Raw genomic sequence first — 24,207 nt, forward strand, 5'->3', positions numbered from 1 at the left:
GGCCCAGACACAGGCAGTGGGGTCCCCAGGCCAGCAAAGAGAGAAGTCAGGGCCCCCCGTGGGCGGGGCCTCAATGCCAGAGCTTCCGGGGCATTTAGGGCTCAGCTCGTCAACCCCCAGGCTTATTGATGGAGGGCACAGCGGAGCCCTGGATGGAGAGGCTCGGCCGAGTGGGTCGGGGAGGAAGGAGGCTGTAGCTAGCACGTCCGGTGGGCGCTGGGCCCAGGGCCTGACCTGAGACCACGGTGCCCTAGGGCCACAGAACGGCCCGGGCAGTGGCCTGCAGGGTGGGAGCCCCCCAGCTGAGACCCTAGACGTGACAGGTGGGTCCTTGGCCCGGGGTCGGAGGGGTGCCGGGAAGCCGGTTCCTCCCCTGACTGCCAGCCTCGAGCCCCACCTCGGGGGGGTGCATGGGGCTCCCCGGGGGCACCGCCCACCCCGGCTCAGGCACACCTCAGGGAGGGGGCTGGGACCCCTGCGTCTGGGTCTCTGCTCGGTCCCATGTTAATTTTTTATTTATTTGGAAGTGGGGCTGGAAGCGGTTTCGAAGTGAGCCTAAAGTAATTAGGGTCTCTTGCTGATGGATCGCGCTGGAGGGACATGGGGATTATTTATTACCGAGTCACTTGCCGGAAAGGGTTAGAGGCTGAGAAGTAATTATTTTCCTTTCCTCACTCCCCCCACCCATCCTCTCTGCTGGATGGGGATATTTTGCCGGGAGGGCAGTTTGGAGGTCTGGGACCAGGCCTCTCCGGCCCTGCCCCAGGGAGGTGGGCCTGTTCTCGGAAGTTCTGGGGTCACAGGAGCCTCTGAGGGGCCCACCCCCCTTTTGTTCCCTCCTTGGCATAAGGTCCCCGGGAGGCGAAAGGCACTGCCTCGCTGTGTGCCCAGACCTGTGTGGGGATCTACGGTGCATGCTGTTGAGCCACACAGATACCCAAGGGCATGACCCTGGCAGCTGGCACAGCCGGCGCAAAGGCCTTGGGGTGGGAACGGGCTGGCAGCCTGCAGGGCTCGGGCAGGGGCACTGAGGCAAGAGAGGGGGCAACAGAGGCCTGGCTGTGTCAGTTCAGACTGAGGACTCTGGGCTTTATTCCAAGTGTTTTGAGAAGACTTTGGAGGACTGGGAGTGGGAAACATGGGACCCATCCACTCTCCTCACCTGGTCAGGGTGGGTTTTCAGAAGCACAGAACTCATTCTGTGCCCCTGCCCCTGTCCCAGCCCGGCCTAGCCTTGCACTCACTCCCACTCTCTCCTGTAGCTGCAGTTCTCACCTCCAGGGAGCTGCCTCGTGCAGCAGTGGTTGGATAGGAAGCTGGCAGTAGCAAGGAGCCGAAAGCCAGCTTGACCAGCTTAAAGAGAAGAGGGAATTTGTTGCCTCCTAGAGCTGAACTGTCTGGGATAGATCTCTGACTTCAGGCCTGGCTTGATCCAGGGTTCAAATGTCATCCCCAGGATCCATGTCTGGGTTCTGATTTTCCTGCAGTGGGAACTGTCTGAGGATTCGCACTTCCACCCAAGATAAAGTAACAGGACTAGGTTTATCTTCCCATCTGAAACAACTATTTTAAAAAAACAGACAAAATATAAGAAAGAATATTTTTTAAGATACTGGACATCAGGCAGTGAAGGACAGAGATTCCTGAAAGATGGGGGAGAAATGAGGTGAGTCCTGCCATTGGGAGACTTTTCATACCATGAGGCAGAAAGGAAGAACCCAGACGTAACCTGGCAAACTACCTGAGAAAGAGCCAAGAATCTGGGCATATCAAAGTGGAATTTGCAGGACAGTGCACCCAAAAGGAGAGGGAGTAAGGACTCTGAACTGAGTACCGCATGAAGGTAGGGAAATTACCCATGCCCTGGGAAAGAATCATCCAAAGGGATAAGAGGACAATGTCCCGTGCTCATACAGGGTGGGAAAATGTCTCTTCCTACCAGCAGGCTCATGTTGGAAGAACTCATCATTCACAGGGCCTTGGGAAGAATATTCAGGTAGGTCTTGCCTTGTAGTGGGGAATAATTAGCACTAAGTTGAGAGCTGCACAAAACCAACAATAAAAGCAAGACTGGGAAGGATCAGTTTCCCAATAACTTAACTGCATCCCCAAAACACGGCTCATGTATTGATATATTTACAGGATTACAAAAACATCCAGCAAACAACAAGGCAAAATTCACAATGTCTGGCATCTAATCAAAGATTATCAAGCATTAAAAGAAGCAGAAAAATATGGCCCACGATGAGAATACTCAATTAATTAAAACTGACCCAGCACTGACACAGATGTTAGAATGAACAGACAAGGGCATTTAATCAGTTATTATAACTACTTTATATGTTTGAAAAGCTAAATCAGTTATCATAACTACTTTATATGTTTGAAAAGACATGGAAGATATTTTAAAAAAGGCCCAAATTGAACTTTTGGAGTTGAAAACAGCAATGACTCAGATAAAAAAATACACTAGATGGTATTAATAGCAGATTAGACATGGTAGAAGAAAAGATTGATAAACTTGAAGGCATAGTAAGAGAAGTTATCCAGAATGAAAATAGGAAGATCAAAAAATTTTCTTTAATGAAAAAGATCATCAGCTGTCTGAAAGACAACTTCCAGTGGCCTAACTTTGTGTAGTTGGAGTTGCTGAAGGAAAATGGGGAAACAAAAATATTTGAAGAACTTTGGCTGAAAATTTACCAAATTTGATGAAAACGATAAACTCATAGATAAAAGCTCAACATACTCCAAGTCTAAGAAACATGAAGAAAACTACAACAAAGCACATCAATCAAATTGCTCAAAAGCTCTTTAAGCTCTGTGATAAAATCTTAAAAGCGGAGAAAAAAAGACACATATACAGAGGAATAAAGATAAGCATGACAGCAGATTTCTCATGGAAATAATAAAGCAAGAAGACAGTGGAGCAATATCTTTAAAGTACCTAAAACCCCATCAATCTAGAATTCTATACCCGGCAAAAATTCTTCCAAAACTGGAGATGAAATAAAGATGTTTTTCAGACAAACGAAAGCTGAAAGAACTCACCCCCAGCAGACCTGTGCTACCAGAAGTGTTAAAGGAAGTCCTTCCAGCAGAAGGAAAATAACAACAGACCAACGTGAGTCCACACAAGGGATGAAAAGCACTGGAAACAGTAACTACACCCCTTCCAGTATCTCACATCCTGACGCTGTAAGCTCAGAAGACAAGAGAACCTTTCTGATGCTCAGTTTCTACGTCTGTAAAATGACCATAATTATACCTGCTTCCAAAGATGGCTGATACCCACACAGTGGAATGTGATTCAGTCACAGAAGGAATGAAGCTCTGACACCTGCTACAACGTGGACAGACCTCGAGGGCAGATGCTGAGTGAAATAAGCCCGACACAGAAGGACACATAGTATATGATTCCATTTATGAGAAATGTCCAGAATAGGCAAATCCACAGAGAATTGGTGGTTGTCAGACACTGGCGGAGGGGGGCTAGGGAGCGACTGTTAATGGATTTTGGGTCTCCTTTGGGGACAATAAAAAGGTGTGGGAACTAGATACAGGTGGTGTTTGTACAACGTTGTAAACCTACTAAATACCACTGAATTGTTCACTTTAAAATGGTTTGTGACTAATTTTATGTTGTATGAATTTTCCCTCTATTTTAAAAAATGGGTGGGAGGATTAAACCAAATGAGGTGACATTTGTGAAGACCAACGCCAGCCCAGGCAGCAGCTGGGGACACCACCTACAGTGGCTATTCACACTACCATCCCCCAAATTACTTTCCTCCAGGTACTCCGTATCTCTGTTCATGTTCCCACAATAATCCCATCAGTGGGTATTATTCTCTCCCCCATTTCCCAGATGAGAAACGAAGCTCAGAGAGGGCGAGTGGCTTGCCCAGGGTCACACAGTGGGGCTGGGACCCAAGCCAGGGTTTCCGATTCTGGTTCAGCTCTTTCTGTGTGCCGTCCACGAGGTAACGCACCTGCACTTCAAGGGCTTTCAATGTGTGAACAAATCCCCACGACCACAACAGGACTCAGGCAAGACCAGTGAGTGTGGCCTGTCGCCGAGGGCTGGGGCAACACTGGGGCAGGCGATTCCACGGGGAGGCTGTTCTGGAAGGTGTGGGCCTGACTGAGGGAGGAAGCATGCAGGAGCCCTGCTGGGCTGGGCCTGGAGCAGCGGGAGGGCTGGGCCAGCGCTGGTGAGAGCTGGAGGGAGGGCCGTGGCCTCCAGAGGAGGACGAGCCCCCCTCCTGGGCCCAGAGCAGGCAGAGAAGGTTGGGGCCTGGGTCCGAGTCCGGAGCTCACCTGGCCCCCTGCACTGGTCTCTCGGCCTCCCCTTGGGTCCCCCACCCATCCTCCTTACAGAGGGGCTTTAAAAAATGCCAACCGGATAGCATCATTCAATGCCCCCTTAATCCTCCTCAAGGGCCCCCACGACTCCCAGAGCAAGATCCCAGCCTCACCTCCCAACATCACCCACCTCCCCGCCCACTACCTGCAGCTCCAGGGCCTTCTGCCTTCCCCCCTGCCTCAGGGACCTTGCATTTGCTGTTCCAGCCACCGGGAATGCTTTTCCATCCCCTCCCCTCCACTTGCCTCTGCCCCCTCCTTCGGGCCCTGGCTCGAGCATACGGGGAGCGCCCCACCCCCGGCCTGGTTCCACCTCCCCAACAAAGACCCTTATAGCATCTTCCCCTCCCTCCAGGTGCCCTGAGGAAGTCGGTGGGGATGCAAGAGTCAGGTCCCGTGTGGTCACGGCTGTGCCCACCACAGCAGAGCGCAGAGCCTGGTGCGGGGAGGGCAACCAGGGATCAGGTGTAGAGGATGTGAGTGGCCAGCGCTGGGGCAGCAGGTGGCCGTTCGCTCCCGGCAGCAGACATCAGGCGAGGACTCTGCCTTCCCCCGTGGGGGCCCAGCGCTCCCACTGACGTTCCTCTGCTGCCAGGAGCTTCCTCCACGGAGGACCAAACCTCCTGGTGGGCGGCGGGGTCCGGGGACGGGGAGCAGATGGGCTGTCCTGCCCGGGCTGGGCCCACCTCCGGGGGGGCTGCTGATCCAGGGGGGAGACCTGGCTCCACTGGTCCCTCTGGCCTCAGCTTCCCTGTCTGTACAATGGGCACATTTATGGACCTTGCGGGGCTGTGCAGATCCAGAGACCTGTGGATGGGCACCTGGTTAGTAAACTATAAAGGGCTGTGCGTGCGGGTGGTACCAGTGATGGGCCAGAGCCCCTACCCCCCAGCCCACCGCCACTGGGCACTCGACCCCCTTGCTGGTCCAGTGCACTGAGCCCTCCCTGCGCCCCGGCTGCCAGGCCCCCTGGGGGTGCGGGGTGGGGGGGAGGAGGCCGGGGGTGGGGGGCCCGGGGTGTGCGCGGGGCGACCTGCCCCAGCAGGGCTGGTGGGTGTCTGCAGGGCGCGCAGCTGTTTGCTGGGCCTTGTCACGAACCAAACACGGTAACTGTGTAACGATTGAACCACACTAATGAATATTGGGCCAGATATTTTCCAGGCCTATTCCGACTGATTACTTGGAGAGCTGAGTACGTCTCCCAATTACCCAGGCAATTAGGCGACTAATTAAACACTTACCCTCCGCTTCATAAACAGGCGCAAGCGGGTGGGAGCCAGAGCGGCTCCGGTGCGTGTGGAACGCCCGCTGGCGGGGTCTCCGGCACACACGCGCCCCAGGACCTCGGCCAGCCGTGGGCAGGCCGGCTGGGGGCCAGGAGAGCAGGGGGCTGGTCCAGACACGCCAAAGGGTCTGTCCAGAGCTCTTCGGGGGCGGAGCAGGCCTCCCAGCCCCTGTTGGTTGCCCCCTGCTCCAGGAAGCCCTCTGGCCTTCCCTGGCCCAAAGGACGTCTGCTCGCTGACCGTACGTCCTTGTCCGGCCCCCTGGCCCTGCCCTTGGCCCTGGGGTGCCTCTCCTCTCCCCCAGCCCACCCTTTGCTACTCTGCAGAGGCCGTTTTGATCTGCTCAGAGAAGCAAAGCTAACAGGCCTCCCAGCCTCTGGCCTCCGCACCCGGCTCCCAGTGAGAGTGATTTTTCTGGAAACTCTATCCAACAACGTCAGCTATGTGGTTTTAAAACATGGCCTCAAATTAAAACGTGGCCCCCACTGTTTTCCTGTTGCTCATGGAGGGGGTTCTGTATCCACTCCCCTCGAACCTGGGCTGGCTCCTGGGAGCTTCGAGCTGTGAGGGGGGGCTGCAGGGGGGCTTGCGCCTCCCAAGGCCGGGTCGGATGAGGCAGGCAGCTCCTGCCCTGCTTCTAGAATGCTCTGCTTGAGGCTGCACATACACACGTGCACAGACACATGCACACATGCATGTGCACACACACACATCTACACACGCACACGTGTATCCACCTCCCAACAGACCTGGTCCCATGCTCCGTGGGACCCTTAGTCCAGCTTCCTCTGCAGCTCTCAACAGGGAACGTCTCAATCACTTGTTCACAGGCCCGTCTCTCCCGCTGGATGGAACGTCTTAACGGGACCCGCAAACCCTCCGAGGCTGAGCGCTCCCCGCCCCCCGCCAAGGGGAAACTGCCCCGGGAGGCCCGGGCACTGAGCACCCTCCGTGGGCTCACCTCGGCATCCATCCCAGGTGGGAGGCGTCGAGGAGGAAGGGGGCTGAGGCCCTGCTACGCGCCGTGGTGGCCGGGTCTCTGTGTCCCCGAGATCCAAAGGCTCTCTAGGCGCTGCTGGGAGGCACTTGGTAGACGTGGCCGGCGTGCACAGGTGTGGCCGGGGTGTACAGGTGTGGCCGGCATGTGGAGTCAGCCGCCTTTAAGTCCAGGAGACTATCCTGGATCATCTGGTGGGCCGGATCTCATCAGTTAAAGGCTTTAGCGCAGAACCGAGGTTTCCGGAGGAAGAAGAAATTTCACCCATGGACGGCAGCTTCAGCCTGTGCCCGAGAGTTCCAGCTGCCCTCCCAGAGGCCTGCCCTACAGACTGCAGACTTGTCTGCCGGCACCCACCTCATCGGCCAACCTTGCAATATCCATCCATCCATCCATCTATCTACCTACCTATGTACCTACCTATGTTATATACAGGTTAACCTACACTTTCTCTGGTGGGCTCTGACTCATCCAAGTGCCTTCTGTTCTCTCTTCATTTAACAGCTGTTTATTGAGCGCCTACTGAATGCCAGGATCCATGCTAAGGACTAGAGCCTATGGTCTGTGGGGAGGAGCAGGGAGTTGTAGAGACAGACGTTTGCTAAATAACGATATTTGTACATCAGGCAGAACTGCAGACTGACCCTGCGCTCTGAAGGAGGAGGCTGGGAGCCTAGAGAAAAGCTGATGAAAGGGATGGGTCAGGGCAGAGAGATCAGGGAGGGCTTCCCTGAGGTGGTGACCTTGGGCTGGGCCCCAAAGAAGAGTGGGTGTGAACTAAGAGAAGAGACAGAGGTAGACACATGTGCAAAGTCCCTGTGGCAGGAGGGAGGGTGGGGTGGAGGGCCTGGAGGAGGGCAGGGCCCCCAGGGCAGAGAGGGGACGCTGGTACATCAGCAGGGGCGAAGGTCAGGGTCAGGCCTTACCCTATGGGCCTTAAGTGGCCGCTGATGACTCATGTGACTGGGTGTGCTTTCCAAGGATGGCCGCAACGGTATCTCCCATCCTACACGCTCTTCTAGAACTTTCCTCTCCCCTAGCAAGAGAAGGCGTCGCTTTCCCTACCCTGGAAGGTGGGCCAGGCTTCGCACCTCGCTCCCAGGAAACAGTGCACGGCAGGAGGGCAGCTCTGTGGCGTCCAGCTTGAGCGGAAAAGGGTGCAGCTTCCGCCCGCCGCTCTCCAGCCCCAGCCCTGGCTCCCAGCCTCCGTGCTGTGAGGAGGCCCGGGCCACAGGGGAGGCCGTCAGTCTCACTGACCGTGAGATGGGAGCTGGCAAGTGGGTCTAGCTGACAGGACCCCAGGTAGAGAAGAGACCAGCCGATCGGGCCGAGGTGCAGATTTGTAAGCAAAACAGATGTGGTTCTGAGCCGCTAGGTTTTGGTGTGGCTTGTTGCAGAGCGTTCTCGGCGCAGGGGCCATGAGCCTCTCAGTGAGCCCTCACACTCCCGAAAAGGAAGGAACTGGAATTCAGGTTAAGTTACGGACTTGCCCGAAAGCACAGCCTGCAGGGGCTGCGTCCGGACTCGAACCCAGGCCCGCCTGTCCTGCCTCACAGCTGGACCTGTCCCACTGCCTGGGGATGGCACCTAGGGAACATCAAGGCGGCTGGATGGTGTGATTTCATCCGTCGGGACAGACAGAGGGAGGGTTCGGGAACAGGGGCTGGCCCCCTAAGTGCCGGGCCAGCCCTCGGGCCCCGGACTGAGGGCAGCACCTGCCGCAGGCCGGCTGGGGAGTCCCACTGGTATTCCTCTCTGGGCCCACACTCCAGCCCCACATCCTTGGGACGCTGTCCCTACCTGAATCCCAATGCCATCCGGAAAAGCCAGGCGGGGGAGGGCACAGCCTGGGGCTCTGGGTGGGGATGCATGTTCCGCGTCCCCCAGCCTCCTCTCCCTGGTTTACAATCCAGGGGCTGAAAGGCCCGGGAGGCTGGGCTGAGCCCCAGGCCCAGCCAGAGGTGCTGCCCATCCCCCGGAGAACTCGGACCCCACAACCCCAGGATGCCGCGGGGCGAACGGGGGAGGTGAGGCGAGGCCGGACTGGGACCCACACCCGGGAGCCTGACTGTACTGGTGTCCCGGGCCGCTTGAACAAAGCCCCACAAGCGGGGTGACTTGAAGCAACAGAAATGTGTTCTCTCCTGCGCGTCCCGGAGGCTGAACGAGGCTTGGGTGGTGGCGAGGCCTCCTGGGGAACCAGGGGACAGAGGGCCGGTTGAGCAGGGGCTCACCGCAGCCTCTCCCTCCAGGAAGAATGCCGGGCTTTCCTCCATGCCGCCCTGATCCCTCAACCCGCTTCGCACCTCCATTCTGCCCAAGGGAGGGAGGGAGGGAGACGCAGGCTGGTGCGAAAGGAGCACGTGGACGAGTGAACTAACGAATGGGGAATGAAGGCGTGGCTGAGGCAGGCCGGCCAGCAGGCGGGGCTCCCGACAAACCCAGGTGACCCGGGAGTCACTTCTCCACGTTGAGCTCAGTTTCCTCATCTCTACAATGGGCGACATCGTCCCCACCTCAAGGGGTCCGTGCGAGTCGGGGACATGATCCCCAAGGGCCTTAACAGGGCCTGGTGCCCACGTGGCCCCTGATGAGGACGGGGGTCCTGCCATCCCGGGAGCCGAGGTCCAAGGCGGAAGGGAGGCAAGTGGGCCTGGCGCCGGGCCATCCGCTGGAGTGGGCACGGCTCCTGGGACAGCTATCCGGGACCAGGGCTGAGGCTCCGCCTTCATTTCTGGGTTGTCGTCTTCCTGCGCCTCTGGGACCCGGTAGCGAGCATCTGGGGGCCCTGGTCAGGGCTGCTCACTGGCCGGGAAGCCAGGACGCCCTGGGACGCGCCCCCCCATCCGTGGGCACCCATGGCCCGGGGACCCATCCAGCCCGGCGCTGGGGGCCAGCAGGGGACGCCAGGCCAGACAAAGGCTCTGTGTCAGCCCAGCAGTGGCCAGGAGTTTAAGAAAACAGGGGCCTTCCGTCCACGGGCGAGCGCGGCCGGCGGGGCAAGCCCGGAGCTAATTAAATCTGCGCAGCCGGGGCCACAGAGGCCGATTGTGCAGCGAGAGGATGTTATGTGCATTTTAAATATTTATTGTAACTGAGGTAGGTTATGAAAACAGAGATTCCTCCTTTCAACACTCCGTGCGTCAGATTTAGGGCTTGTCTGGCGCTGAGTGATTTCGCAGCAGTCGGCGAGGCCGGGAGCCCATCCATCACACCCCACGAGAGGCCAGCGGATGCTGAAAGATTAGCGGGCTGATGGATGGGCCGCGGCCGACGGGGCGGGGCAGCCGCACACCTGTCTGGGCTGGTGGCCGCCCGGGTGCCCCGGTGACAGCAGCAAGGCTCTGCCACCACCTTCCTGGGTCCCCCACACCCAGGAGGGGGACCAGGCACCCTGCTCCCCTCTGGCCTCAGTGTTCTCATCCAGAACATGGGAGCAGAGGAGCCACCGGACACGTCTGCTGGAAGCAAAATAAGACGGGCGTGTTTGGGGGTCTCCGTGGTGGGAGCGTTCCCATCACGGCCGGCTTCAGGCTGCCACCGTGACACCTCTGCGGGCAGAGCCACGCACAATGGGCTCTCTGACTGCTTCGGCCAGAGCATCCAGGGCGGGGCCTCCCCGGAGCCCAATCAGGCCTCAGCGAGGGGCTGGCCCTTCCCCCCTCTGGGTGGAGGTCCCGGATCGCCCAGAGCGAGGAGCGCGGAGGAGCCGGGCCCAGGCGGGCTGTGGGCTGTGAGGCATGCATCTGGGGACTACCGGGGTAGGAGCAGTGGGGACCGGGCGGCAACAGCTGTGCTGGAGGCCTGGGAGGGTCGCTCCTGCCGTCCTCGGGGCATCAGTGTCCCCACCTGTGGTCACTGGGGTGGTGGCCGCCCGATGGGAGGGGCAGCTGGATTCTGGGGTGTTGGGGGGACTGGGATGAGGAGACCCCCCGGCCGAGCAGGCGATGAGTCTGCTGCAGAGTGAGGCGCCCAGCCGGGCCCTCCGACTTCAGGTCCTCCCACTGGAGAGGGTCTCTGGGGACAAGGACAAGGTTCCCTGCCCCCCCCCCCCCCCCCCGTGGCACCGTGCTCGGCTGAGCAGACCCCGAGGGGACATTCCTGAGGTCCATTGCGTCCACTCTGAGAGCCCTCCTGCCTCATGCAGAGCTGGAGTCCTCTCTCAGGCCTCTAGCTTGCACGCGCCCACTGACAGGCACATCACTACCTTCCAGGCCATCCCTCGCTTGCCCAGGTCCACGACAGCTCCCGAGGGAAGCAGGCGGGACCTCATTGCCATTTGGGCAGGACACCAAAGTTGACAAGGTAAGTGGCCATTTTCTTGCACCTGCAGGTTTTACCCCAGTTCTGTTCTGGGGCTGCCCCCATCTTCCTTCCTTGTGCCAAGTAACCCCTGTCCTCCTTTACCCTCCAGTGCCAGGGCCCCGGGTCCCCTCACCATGTGCCTGCCTCTCCCTCCCTCCCCATCCTGCACTGTCCTCCCCCCAACTGTGGGACGGCTCCAGGCTGCCTCTGGGCTTGTGGGGTGGGCCCAGCACCTCTCAGGGGGCCCCACTAACAAGCCCCTTCTCCCCGCTGACATCCCTGCTGACGGCCTTCCTCTGGGTGTTGCCTCTAGAAACCAGGCGGCCTCGGCTGGCAGCCCGAGGGGCAGGACGCCGGCACGGGGGCCCAGCACCGCCGTCCGCCTCGAGCTGGGGCGGGCACAGCCGCCGGGCTCCCAGACAGGCACGCACGTGCCCGTCTTGCCAATTAGGCCCCGAGGCGCCGCGAGATGGGCTTGTTAGCACAGCACAGGGGGAGCCGGCACACGGTACGGCTGGTCGATGGGGGATGCGCCGCCCGCCTGCATGGACGGCCCCCCACCTCGAGGATCGATGGTCCCCCCACCATGGGGCTGAGGCGACAGCGGAGGCTCCCTGAGGCTCGGGCCCAGCGGCAGGCAGCCTCCCAGCCCCCAGGTCGGCCCTAGCAGACAAGACGGGACCACGTCCCCGATTTACAGACACAGAGACCGAGGCACGGAGACCCTCCTTGGCTGCCCAGCCCCCTCAGTGAGGCCAGGGAGCACGTGTGGGCTCAGCCGGGGAAAGAGCCCTTCCTGCAGTGACGACGGGGCGGGGGGCACACTGCTGGCAGGAGTGGGTGGGGGAGGCTGGGGCGCCCAGGACGCTGGAAGGCAGGACCCCGACCCCCTGGGCACCTTGGACGAGTCTGCCGGGCCCTCCGGGCCTCTCGGCCGCTCCCTGCTGCCCACAGCCTGGATCCCGGGAGGCAGGGCCTCGGGTGATGGGCCCCTCTGCAGCCACCATGGAGCACGGCTGGGGTTGACTCTGGCCAGCGTCCCCTGCACGGCCGCCACCGTCCCACAGACACCAGCGGCTGCTGCGGCGCCAGCCCTCCTCGCAGCAGCCGCGTCGTGGGACGAATCCCTCTGTTCCTTGCGGCCGACGCCCAGCGGCAGGCAAGGGGGGTGGGCGCCCAGCAGCGTGGGCTGCGTGTAGGGGCTCTGGGTGATGTGGGACCAGGGTCTGAGCCCCCTGAGCTTCGGGACGGGGGTGGGGGGAGAGCTGGGGCTCGTCTCAAGTTCGGGCTGTTGGGAGGGGCAGAGAGCCGGCTGTCTCCCCAGGACGGTGGGGCACAGGGTCAGCATCTTTAGGGGCTGGGACGGCGTGACTCCGTGGGGTCTCTCATGCCCACTCCCCCACTTCTCAGCACGGCTGCACGTGTGCCCACGTGTCCACATACATAGACACACGTGTGCTCAGACACAAACTGACCACCTCCCATCCTGAGAATTACCTGGGGGCCGCACATGCACACGCACACACATGGGTGTGCGCTCCACGCCCGGGCCTTCATGTGAACAAGCAGCCTCAGACGTGTGAACACACACGTGAACACTTGTGGGTCCGTGCACACACACACACGTGGGTGTGCGCTCCACGCCCGGGCCTTCATGTGAACAAGCAGTCTCAGACGTGTGAACACACACGTGAACATTTGTGGGTCCGTGCACACACGCACACGTGCAGCAGCGTTCACCCTCTCTCAGGCACCCCCAGACGCCCCCAGACCCTCAGCTCCCCGCACAGTGTGGACACAGACACAGAGACCACATGTCAGATACACACACGTGCCGTGAGGATGGCTCCCTGCGCACGCCCACGCCCAGGTGTGCATGTGAACACGTGTGCCCACGAGCACGTGCCAAGCACACCCCGGTGCTCTCTGACCCCCTCGCTCCCAGGCTGCCTGTCGAGCCCTGGACTTGTGTCTGGGGCACGTGCTGGTGTGCTGCCCACTCAGATGGCACTCAGGCCCACCTCTGGGACACCATCTGGGTCCCCCGTGAATCACGTCCTGTGACACAGGAGCAGGAGCTGCAGCTGTGGCCAGGAAGCTGGAGGGCGCGGCTCAGGCCCGTCGTGGGGACAGACCCTGCAGGCGGTGAACCCCGAGTCCCCCGGCGCAGCCAGCATCCGCTGGGCCGTCTCTGTGTGGAACCGACCTGCACCCCAAATCCTCCTGGGGCAGTGACCCCTTGGTAGCAGTGGGCACTCCTAGAACCCAAATCTTGGTTTCTAAGCCCCTTTCCCCACTAGAAGAAAAGGAGGCTTTTGAAGAAATCATGGTCCCAGAGCCGGGCAGGGAAGGAACAAGAGCAGCCAGAGTGTCCTGAGTCAGGAATAAATGGAAACCTTGATGACATGCAGGATATTTACAGCCTCCAATTCCCACCTCACAAAAACACATTAATTGCAGAGGGAAAAGGGTAACTTTAGAGCGGGGAACCCTGCAGACACTCCCTTCATCAAACGGTCAGATCAAACCAGGCCCCCCCTCCCCCCCACCCTGCACAGGACGCATTTCCAGGACCCGGTGTCACCTCTGTGGCATCTCCTCCGGCAGCGACTCCTACCAAGCAGGAAACCGGCTCTGAAGAAACAGCAGACAAACTCCAGGGCATGTGATTCCACAAAACGGCCTGCTGTCCTCAAGGATGTCAGTGTCGCGAGTCAAGGAAAGGTCACTCCAGACTGAAGGACATTACGTGGACGTGATGACCAAGGGCACCGCGGGAGTCTGAACTGGACCCTGTGCTGTGCGGGCGTCACCCGGACACCTTGGATCTGGAACGGGTCCGAGGAGTAGGGGGAGTCTGAACTGGACCCTGTGCTGCGCGGGTGTCACCGGGACACCTTGGATCTGGGACGGGTCCGAGGAGTAGCGGGAGTCTGAACTGGACCCTGTGCTGCGCGGGCGTCACCGGGACACCTTGGATCTGGAACGGGTCCGAGGAGTAGGGGGAGTCTGAACTGGACCCTGTGCTGCGCGGGCGTCACCGGGACACCTTGGATCTGGAACGGGTCCGAGGAGTAGGGGGAGTCTGAACTGGACCCTGTGCTGCGCGGGCGTCACCGGGACACCTTGGATCTGGAACGGGTCCGAGGAGTAGAGGGAGTCTGAACTGGACCCTGTGCTGTGCGGGCGTCACCGGGACACCTTGGATCTGGAACGGGTCCGAGGAGTAGGGGGAGTCGTGTATCAGTGCTTCCGGTCGTCGGCTGCATAACAAACTACCCCAATCAGCAGTTCTGACAGTAACCATTTCACCATCTCTCCCTGGTTTGTGGTCAGGAATTCAGGCAGGGCTCGGCTGGGTGGCTCTTCTGTTCCACGTGTCATCACCTGAGGTCACTCAGCAGGTTTCATCTGCCCAGGACGGGGCTGGGGCTGGTCTGGGGGTGCCCTGGTGGGGACGGCTGGAAGGCAGGACTCAGGCGGGACAGAGGAGCTGAGCGCCCACCGCTGGCCTTTCCAGTAATCAGATTTCTTCCGTGGCAGCTCAGGGTCCCAAGAGGACGAAGAGGGAGAAGCTGCAAGCCTTCTCATGACCCCGTCTCAGGGGTCCAGATGTCACTTCCACCACGTACTATTGGTCAAGTAAGTCACCAGATTCAAGGGGAGGGGGTTTGACCACACGTCCCACAGGACCAGGCTCCAGCCTGGCGTTCACCGCCGGGCCAGCCCCACGCAGTACCCCCCTCCATCCCGCCTGCCGTCCCATCCTGGTTTACATCATTGAGAGCAGACATGGTAACATTACCTGGAGCAGCACCATCCAAAGAAATAGAACACGACCACACAGGTATGTGATTCAGAATTTTCTAGAAGCCGCAGTGAAAAAAAGTCCACAGAGGCCGGTGAAATTAACCTTAATGATATATTTTCTTTAGCCCAGTAGATCCCAAACCTTACCTTCTCGACGTGTGGTGCACAGAAGCAGAATGGCTACTGGAATATTCCGCAGTCTTCTCTTCTGCACGCACGGCGCATCCCGGCTCAGACGCGCGCAGCGGCCGGCGGCCCCCATTTTGGGCAGCGCTGGCCTGAGGGCGACCAGAGCGCGGGCAGCCCCTGACCCCCGCCTTGCCCACCCCTGAGGGCCTGCGTGGTGGGTGCCTGGCGAGGCTCAGCCGAGGGCTGTGCTGTGTAAAGAGCCCCTAATCCTTAGGAAAATAGCAGACCCGGGTCCGCGAGTCAGCCTCGCAGACGCCCACTTAGCATGACGATCAGGAGTGAGCCCCTTCCCCGCCCTCCACCTCCGGTGGGGGAGGGCCTTCTCCCGGGTCCCTGGGCTCCCACTGCACAGACGCACGGGCCAGGCTGTGGGCAGCGGCCGGCAGGGCCCCTCCTGATGACGCCTTCCAGGCAGTGCCCAGGGCCCCCGTGCCTCCTGGCTTCGGAGCAGACGTCCAGTTTGAGGCAGAAGGGGTGGGAGGGAAGGGCAACGCCCTCCACCCCCTTTTACAGGGGGAAGAACTGAGGGCCAGACGGGGCGTTTAGCTGCCCAGCGTCACCGGCCAGTGAGCAGAGATGCTGAGACCAGAACCCAGGTGTGGGTGGAACCCAGGGAGGGTGGGGACTGGGTGAGGGTCAGGGAGGCCTCAGGGAACCCACCTGGCAGCAGTCCAGCCTGGGCCCCGCTCTGGCCCAGGTGGGAGATGATGGCGGGGCAGGTGCAGGCTGGAGGGGCCCCGGGCCAGCCTCCTGGGGAGGAGCCATGCCCCCACCATGGGGGTTCCAAGACAGACCCCAGCCCAGCCTCTGTGCATCCAGTGTTATTCCTGCAGATCCAGCAGGTGGCCGCGGTGGCAGGCTGGGGCGCCCGGACCCTCCCCCTCGCCCGGATCCTCCAAGGGACAACAGACAGACACACACGGGACGGGCGGGCCAACTAGGCCTTCCCCCCCGTCGTTCCCACAACCTCCGAGCTCTGGGTTTTGGTCTTTGCTCCAAAACCAATCAATTTCTCACCACCACTGCCTAACTGGCTTTCCTGATGTGGCGTCAGCATTAAAAATAAGCAGGTGTCCCCAGCAGGCCACCCCTGCTCTGGCCCGTCCCAGCCCCCGAGTCCTGGCCTGGTGTGCGGCTCCAGCCCCACAGTCCGGCCTCCCTGGTCCCACATGGCCCTGAGGGCCCATTGGTCGCCGAGGGCCCCGGCGTGGCCGTGGGCAGCCCATCCCCTCCCCCTTCCCCTGCAGAGAGAACAGGGCAGCCAGAGCCCAGAACCAGAGCCCAAAGGGGCACCAGGCCCACCCTCTGCCCAGAAACAAGCCACACGGGACATGCCAGTGTCCCCACAGGTGGTGGCTCCGTTTGATTTTCTTATTGTGGTAAAATATGCATAACATAAAATTTATCCTCTTAACCATTTTTATGTCCAGTTCAGGGGCATTAAGTACATACACAGTGTGGTCACACTGGACAGCCGTCACCATCGTCCGTCTCCAGAACCTTCCGTTTTCCCAAACTGCGACTCTGTCCCCGCTCCACACAGATGCCCCTCCCCCTCCCCAGCCCCTCGCCCCACCCCCTACTTTCTGTCTCTGTGACCCCGGCTCCTCCAGGGACCCCACAGGAGTGGAATCACAGTATCTGTCTTTTTGTGTCTGGCTTATCTCACTGAGCATCATGTCCTCAAGGTCCATCCGCGTTGTAGCAGGTGTCCGAGTTTCCTCCCTTTTGAAGGCTGAGTGATATTCCATTGTGTGGATGGACCACATTGTGTTCATCCGTCATCCGTCGATGGACACTCGGGTGGCTTCCACCCTTTTGGCTGCTGTGAGTAATGCTGCCGTGAACGTGGGTGTACACGTATCTGTTTGTGCCCTGCTTCCGATTCTTTTGGGTGCAGACGCAGAAGCGGGATTGCTGGATCATATGGCAGTTCTATTTTTAATTTTGGGGGGAAACTCTGTACTGTTTTCCGCCATGGTGGTACCAATTTACACTCCCACCAACAGGGTGCAGGCGTTCCAATTTCTCCACATCCTTGCTAATGTTTGTTATTTTCTGGAGAGATATATATAATATTATATATATAATATGATTATATTAAAAAATATATACTTCATCCTAATAGGTGTGAAGCGGCCCCATTTGATTTTTGAAATAATATATTTCTTAGAAAAAAGGTTTTGGTGCCCCTGCTTTATTGAGGGTCTGCTTCACGGGCCCCCAGCCCATTTCTTCCCCTGGATATGACACTTCGCAGCCCTCCTGGCGTCCTGTGGGGCCACCTGATCAAGTCCAGCTCAGGGCCTTCCTGGGAGCTGACCCCGCCCCCCAGCTGAGTGACACCAGGAGCTCACAGGGCCATGTGCTGTGGTGGGAGGGGCCTGAGGACCGCCAGGACCAGAGCCCCCGTCGACCCAGACAGAACAGCCACACGATTGAGAACTCACCCTTGGGTCTGCCCTGGTGGCACAGTGGTTGAGACTCCGCCTGCCAGTACAGGGGACATGGGTTGGAGCCCTGGTCGGGAAGATCCCACATGCCGCGGAGCAACTAAGGCCGTGCGCCACAGCTACTGAGCCTGCGCTCTAGAGCCCGTGAGCCACAACTACTGAGCCCGCGTGCTGCAACTACTGAAGCCCGCGCACCTAAAGCCCGTGCTCCACAACAAGAGAAGCCACCGCAATGAGAAGCCCGCGCAATGCAACAAAGAGTAGCCCCCACTCGCCGCAACTAGAGAAAGCCCGTGCGCAGCAACAAAGACCCAACACAGCCAAAAATAAATAAATTTTTTAAATAATTTTAAAAAAAAACTCACCCTTTGATTCTGCTCAGCCGCTGAGATCCGGGCCACCCGGGGTAGGGCTGTGGGAGAGGTGCCAACCTGGCAGGGCCTGGATGGCCAGTGTGGTGCCCGGGAGCTCTCGGCCTCCTGCCCCCCCGCCCCGCCCAGGTCTCCCCCTGCAGCCGAGCCCACGGGGGAGGCCGGAGCGGCGCGCGGGCGTGCGGGCCCCCGGGAGCGGCTTAGCCGCGATTCCCCGGGTCAGTGTATCAGCCCAGCCCCGGCCCGGCAGCCAGATGGTCGCTTCAGCAGGGAGAGAAAAACCTGACACACCATTTCAAACCGATTTCACGGCGGGCCTCCGGAGAGCCCCAGCAAGCTCCTGACAATCCGATCTGTTGTGAATAAATATGACAAAATTGCCAATTACGGGAGGGAGGCTTCAGTGATGGGCCGGCCGGGCTGGCCGTGGCCGTGCACTCAGGGCCTGACACCCCTGGGGAGGCGGCCCCGTGGACGGAGAGCGCCGGGCCCAGAGGCAGGGGAGCTGGGCCGCGGCCAGATGCCGACCAGCAGGCACCGGGGCGAGGCGGCCGGGGGCCCCGCCGGCTACCGCCCTCCCCCTACACCCCAGCCCGGCTTTCGGCCCTGCCCGCCCTCCGCTGCCTACAGGGGCTGCCAAGCGGGTCGTGGGCAGGGTGGTGGCTCTACGGGGAGGGGGGGGGGCGGCCCCGTGGCACCTGGCCCTCAGCTCAGGAGCGCCTGCAGCCTGGCTCGGACGGCACCCTCCTGGCCGGCCGGCAGCTCCCAGGCCCAGGTCTCCAGTCCACAGAGGAGGCCCACGGAGAGATGGAGACCCGCCCTAGTCACCCAGCAGCGGGAGATGAGCAGAATTCAGAAGGCGCGTCCCCTCCCACTGCCCCATGGCCACCCACCACACAGGACAACCGTGGCCCCTCTGGACCCCTGCTCACCCCTGCTCACCGCACCTCAGCAGCTCCGTGACGGGCCAGCCAGACAGCCTGGGTCTGAACTTGGATCTGCCATGCGGCCCAAGGCCACCCCTGCCATCTTGAGATTTGCACCCATGATGTGTTTTAATCAGGTATATGAGGTGATAGACATGGAGACCACTGCCTTGAAAGAAGAGTTTATCACTCGCAGTTCCCCAGAGGAGGGGGCAGGCCATGCAGGGCCACACGGGGCAGCAGCGGGTCGGTCCAGAGGCAGAAGGAACCTGGGGGGAGCAGGGCCCAGAGCCTTTATTGCAGTTTTCAGGGGATGGAATGGGTGAGGCGGGGTCAGCAGTGCACTGGCTTATGGTTGGATGGATTGAAGAACCGGGGCAGGCTCTGGGCTATAGGGGGGTCTCCAGCTGTCTGCTTCCTGGCCCTGGGTGACTGAAGGCAGGGAAATACTGCCCTGGGAGCGTGGGAGCCTGAGAGAGGAGGGGGTTGAGGTGTGGGCTCTGTGCTGTCTGGTTCCGTACGATAGGCGCGCTCACGGGAGTATCTGCTACCTCAGACCAGCTAACCCTGGGGCAGGGGGCACTTTCTTCCTGGCCAGCAGGGCCCCTGATACGTCAAAGCATCGTAAAATACAGAAAATAAAAAACATGGCGGATACACCTGCCCCTCTGCAGCGCCCAACCCCCATCTGCAAAACAGGAAGGCGAGCAGGTGCACGCCCCCCCGCTCAGCCCCAGGCATCTGCACCCCTACGGCTTTCTGCCCCAGGGCTGTTGGCCCCCTCACTGCTGGCCTGGCATCAACCCTCCAGGCAGGGGCCGTATCTGGGCCGCCCCGCAATGTGGATCAGCTCTGCCCATCATGTTTCCCCTCCCTCTGCTGGAGGTGGGGGGTAGACTCCGTCTGCATAGACCTCAGTCCTAGCCCCTCACACCCGGCCTCCCTCGGGCCTTTGTCCAGCCCAGACCCAGGAATCATGTGGACTTAGGTGAAAATATCAGCCCTTCCCTTCGTGGGCTGAAAGACCAAATAGGCAGGATAGTACCGACCACCCAAATACTTTATCTGGAAGACTTAGCACAGTGCCTGGTACATAAAGAGCACTGAATAAATGATGGTCACTGTCACCACCATCACCTTCATCGCCAGGATCATCAACGCCTTTATCACCTGCAGCACCATCATCATCATGATCATCTTTACGGTTTTCTTTCCCGTGTCCTCCTCTCTCCCTGGTTTCTGAGCTCCCTGAGGACTAGGACAACTTCTTATTTTTGTGTTTCTGGCACAGGGCCTGGGGCCACGTGGGAAAGCCCAGACTCTGAACTCGGGTTGACCTGGGTCTGAACCCTGATGCAGGCCCTGGACAGTGGTGTAAGTTGTACACTGCACAATCCTAGGAGAGCCATTTCTGGGGTGCTCACCCACTTACCAGCTTCATGACTCTGGGCAAGTTACTTGAGGCCTTCAAGCCTTCATTTCCTCCTCTGACAAACAAGCTTGTTTTTCACGGCTGTTTCTGAGGCATGAATGAGTTGGTGCAGGTGACGCCTGGGCAGGGTACGTGCAGAACAACCTCCAGTTCATTCCCCTCTTCCCCTAGAGTGCACCTCGCAGGCCTCTGACCACCCTGTTCCCCTTGTAGACGTCCCTCCGTAACAGCCCAGAGCCCCGGCCTGCAGCCTCCTGGTGATGGGGAACGTCCGCCCTTCCCCAGGGCACCCAGCGCTTCCTTCAGGGTAGCGCGTGATGCCCGCCGAGGCGCCAGTCCCCCCTCAGGAGGCTGTGGGCACCCCTGCTCCTCCACCCGCATGGCCCTTCTGAGGGCAGGAAGGGTGTCCCTGTGCCAATGATCCCACAAGGGCTGGCACCCCCGCTCCGGCCCCACCCTAACCTCCTCCCATCACAGGACCAGAGCGATCCTCTTCATAGGAGAACATTTGGAAAATCCAGAAAAGCACAAAGAGAAGCCAAAACTTACCACAATCCTGACATCCTGCAATAACTCTGTTGATTAAGTACAGGCACACGTCGGAGATGTCACGGGTTTGGCTCCAGACCACCGCCAAGAAGAGAGTATTGCGGTAAAGCCACTCACACCGACTTCTCGGTTTCCCAGTGCAGAAAAAAAGTTGTGTTTGCCCTACACTGTAGTCTATTAAGTATGCAATAACCTTATGTCTAAAAAACAACGGACCTACCTTAATGGAAAATACATTATCACTAAAAAATGCTAACCATCATCTGAGCCTTTGAGTTGTAATCTTTTGGCTGGCAGAGGGTTTGAAATATTTCAAGAATGACCAAAATGTGACACAGAGACACGAAGCGAGCAGATGCTCTTGGGAAAATGGCGCCGTTAGACTTGGGTCCCCACAGACCTTCAATGTGTGGAAAATGCAGTATCTGCGAACACAGTAAAGCGGGGTGTGCCTGTATCTTAAATTACTAAAGATATCATACTTCGTAGAAAAGTCAGAAAACAGAAAAGAGCAGCGGCTCTCTGTCTCCTCACCTCACCACTCTGTCCTCTGCCGCTCCATCCCCTCCCAGGCTTTTTCCTGCTGCATATGTTTCTTACATCATTACACCCCTAATGTACACATAATTCTACACGCTGCTCTCCCCTCAGCGATACACTGCAGGCACGTCTGCATTTTACCGTTTGATCTTTGTAATTATCACTTTTAATGACTGCCTAGTATTCCATCGAGTCTGTGGACTATAATTTACTAAACTACTCCCCGATTGTTGGACACTTCAGCTGCTTCCAATTTTTTTTTTTTTTTTTGGTCGTTAAAAATAATGTTACAGTGAATATCTTTGGGCCTAACGCTCTCCCCATATTTTGGGTAATTTCCTTGGAAGAGCATTTCCACGGTGCTGAGTTTACGTTGCCAAATGCCTTTCCAGGGCCGGCCCGGCTTCCAGCACTGCTGGCCAGGGGTCCCTGTCTTCCTGAGCCTCCGTGAACTGGGGATTCCCAGTTTCAAGGGCTTGTCTGGGTCGGACGTTGGAGTCCAACCCCGCATGGGGCCCCATCAAACACCATCCAACTCACTTGGACTCTTCCTATGTGCCTGGATCGAACAGTGAGACGGTTGCAGGCTTGGAGTTCATGGTGGAGCTGGGGAGGGGAGTGAGATCACGGCCCCTAGCACGTGCTGGGAGGGGGCGGAGTGTCTGTGCACCCACCGTTCCCAGCTTTATATCTCCCACCCCCCGTCCCCCATGATACCTCATCCCTTCCTGCGTGTTTAATTCACAGAGTTCTTTTCTTGTTGGCTTGCTTTTCTCGCCATTGGTGTATGAACTTCATGAGGTCAGGGGCTTTGTCTCTTTTGCTCAGTACTGAACAATAAACGAGAGCAGTGCCCTGCATTTAAGTTGCTCTAAAAATAGTAAATGGGGGCTTCCCTGGCGGCGCAGTGGTTAAGAATCCGCCCGCCATTGCAGGGGACACGGGTTCGAGCCCTGGTCCGGGAAGATCCCACATGCCACGGAGTAGCTAAGCCCGTGTGCCACAACTACTGAGCCTGCGCTCTAGAGCCCGTGAGCCACAACTACTGAGCCCACGTGCCTCAACTACTGAAGCCTACGTGCCTAGAGCCCATGCTCTGCAACGAGAAGCCGCCACAACGAGAAGCCCGTGCACTGCAACCGAGAGTAGCCCCCGCTCGCCGCAACTAGAGAAAGCCCACGCATAGCAACGAAGATCCGGCGCAACCAAAAATAAATACATAAATAAATTTATCAAAAAGAAAAACAGTAAATGGATGGATGGAGGGATAGAGGGGAGGATGACAGATGGATCGGTGAATGGGTAGGTGGGTGGAGGGATGAATAGACGAATGGAAGAAAGAAATTAGAGCCTATTTTAAAAGACTGAAAGGGACAGAGGAAAAGAAGGAAGCCAGGAGGGTGTGGTTCCCCAGGGGCTGAGGAAAGAGTGTGTCAGGCTTGGGTGGCGTCTGATGCCTCTGAAGGACACAGAAAGGGGATTGGTTTGCCAGGAGCTGAGTCTCTGATTTTAGAACTTTTTAAAACTTTTTATTTTGAAGTAAGTTCAGACTTGCAAAAATGCTGCAAAATCGTGAACAGGATTCCAGTGACCCTCACTCAGCTTCCCCTAATGTCACATCTTACAGAACCGGTGGTGTGCTTGTGAGGTCTCCCCCTGCCCCCAAAAGTCCTGCTTTGTGACGCTTGCCTATCTCTACGGTATAAATACTCCCACCACGGCCGATCTCAATAATTTACAGCTGGTTTGCAAAATTCCTGACTATTTAACAGTTGATTCCCGCCAGGGTCCTGGGTGTAGATGGGGTTCCTGATACAAGCCTTTTTCAAGGGTCACCAGTCGTCCTGCTGACGCCCAGGTCCTGTCCCATGACCTTGCGTTGCACGTAGCTGTCACGTCACCGTCGTCACGGTCATTCTGGGACAGCGTCTCAGTCTTTTTTGCGACACTGACGTTTTGTCAAGAGTGCCGGCCAGCGGCTTTGTCAGACGCTCCTCCGTGTGGCTTTGTGGGGTCTCCTCATGACTGGGCATGTCCGGGCTGTGTGTTCGGGGCAGGAATATCCCAAAAGTGATGCCGTATCTCCCCGGGGCCTCAGGGCAGGAGAGCCCGGGGTGTTTGTCCCGTCCCGGGCGGCGCCAGCTTGATCACCTGCTGGTGCCTGTTGGCTTTCTCCCATGTGAAGTTACTAGTTTTCTCTTCGTAATGAATCAGTAGACTCAGGCTTAGAAAGGAATGAAGCACTGACACCTGCTACGATGTGGCTGGACTTCGAGGACCTGATGTCCAGTGAAATAAGCCAGACACAGAAGGACGGACACTGCGATTCTACTCACGTGAGGACCCTGGGGGCGTCAGGGCCACAGGGACAGAAAGTAGGGGGTGGGGGCCCGGGGCTGGGGGAGGGGGAGGGGAGTGAGTGTTTAATGGGAACCGTCTCAGTTCGGGACGATGAAAATATTCCGGAGATGGACGGTGGTGATGGCTGCACAACAGTGTGAATGTGCTTAATGCCCCTGAACTGGACACTGAAAAGGGGTTAAGGTGGTAAATGTTATGTATATTTTACCCACCCCCCCAGAAAAAGTACAGAAAGTTTAATAAGTGTCTCTCCGGGGAGGTACACGGAAGAGTGTGGGTTCCTGTGTCTCATCTCCCTTTTGCCCACTAACTTTCGCGTCCATCGCTGACTGTTACACGACCTGTTTTCGAGGACATCTCGACGCCAACCTGCTTCCTCCTCCCCGAAGCCAGAGAGCCAGGCGGCTCTAACCCCGAGGACGTGTCCCATGATCCTGCGACGCAGGACGCAGAGCGGCAAAGTGCAGTGGACGGCGGCCACAGGGCCTGCGCTCCACCCCGCACCGCCTTGGTCCCCCTGAGCAGGCGGGCAGCGCAGCTCCCACGACACGGCCGGGCGTGTGTCCCTGGTGGGCAGGCCGCTCCGGCCTGGCTCGTGTCCTCGTACCGGAAGGGGGAGGAAGGGG

This window comes from Balaenoptera ricei, chromosome 15, assembly GCF_028023285.1.
Source record: "Balaenoptera ricei isolate mBalRic1 chromosome 15, mBalRic1.hap2, whole genome shotgun sequence".
NCBI lineage: Eukaryota > Metazoa > Chordata > Mammalia > Artiodactyla > Balaenopteridae > Balaenoptera > Balaenoptera ricei.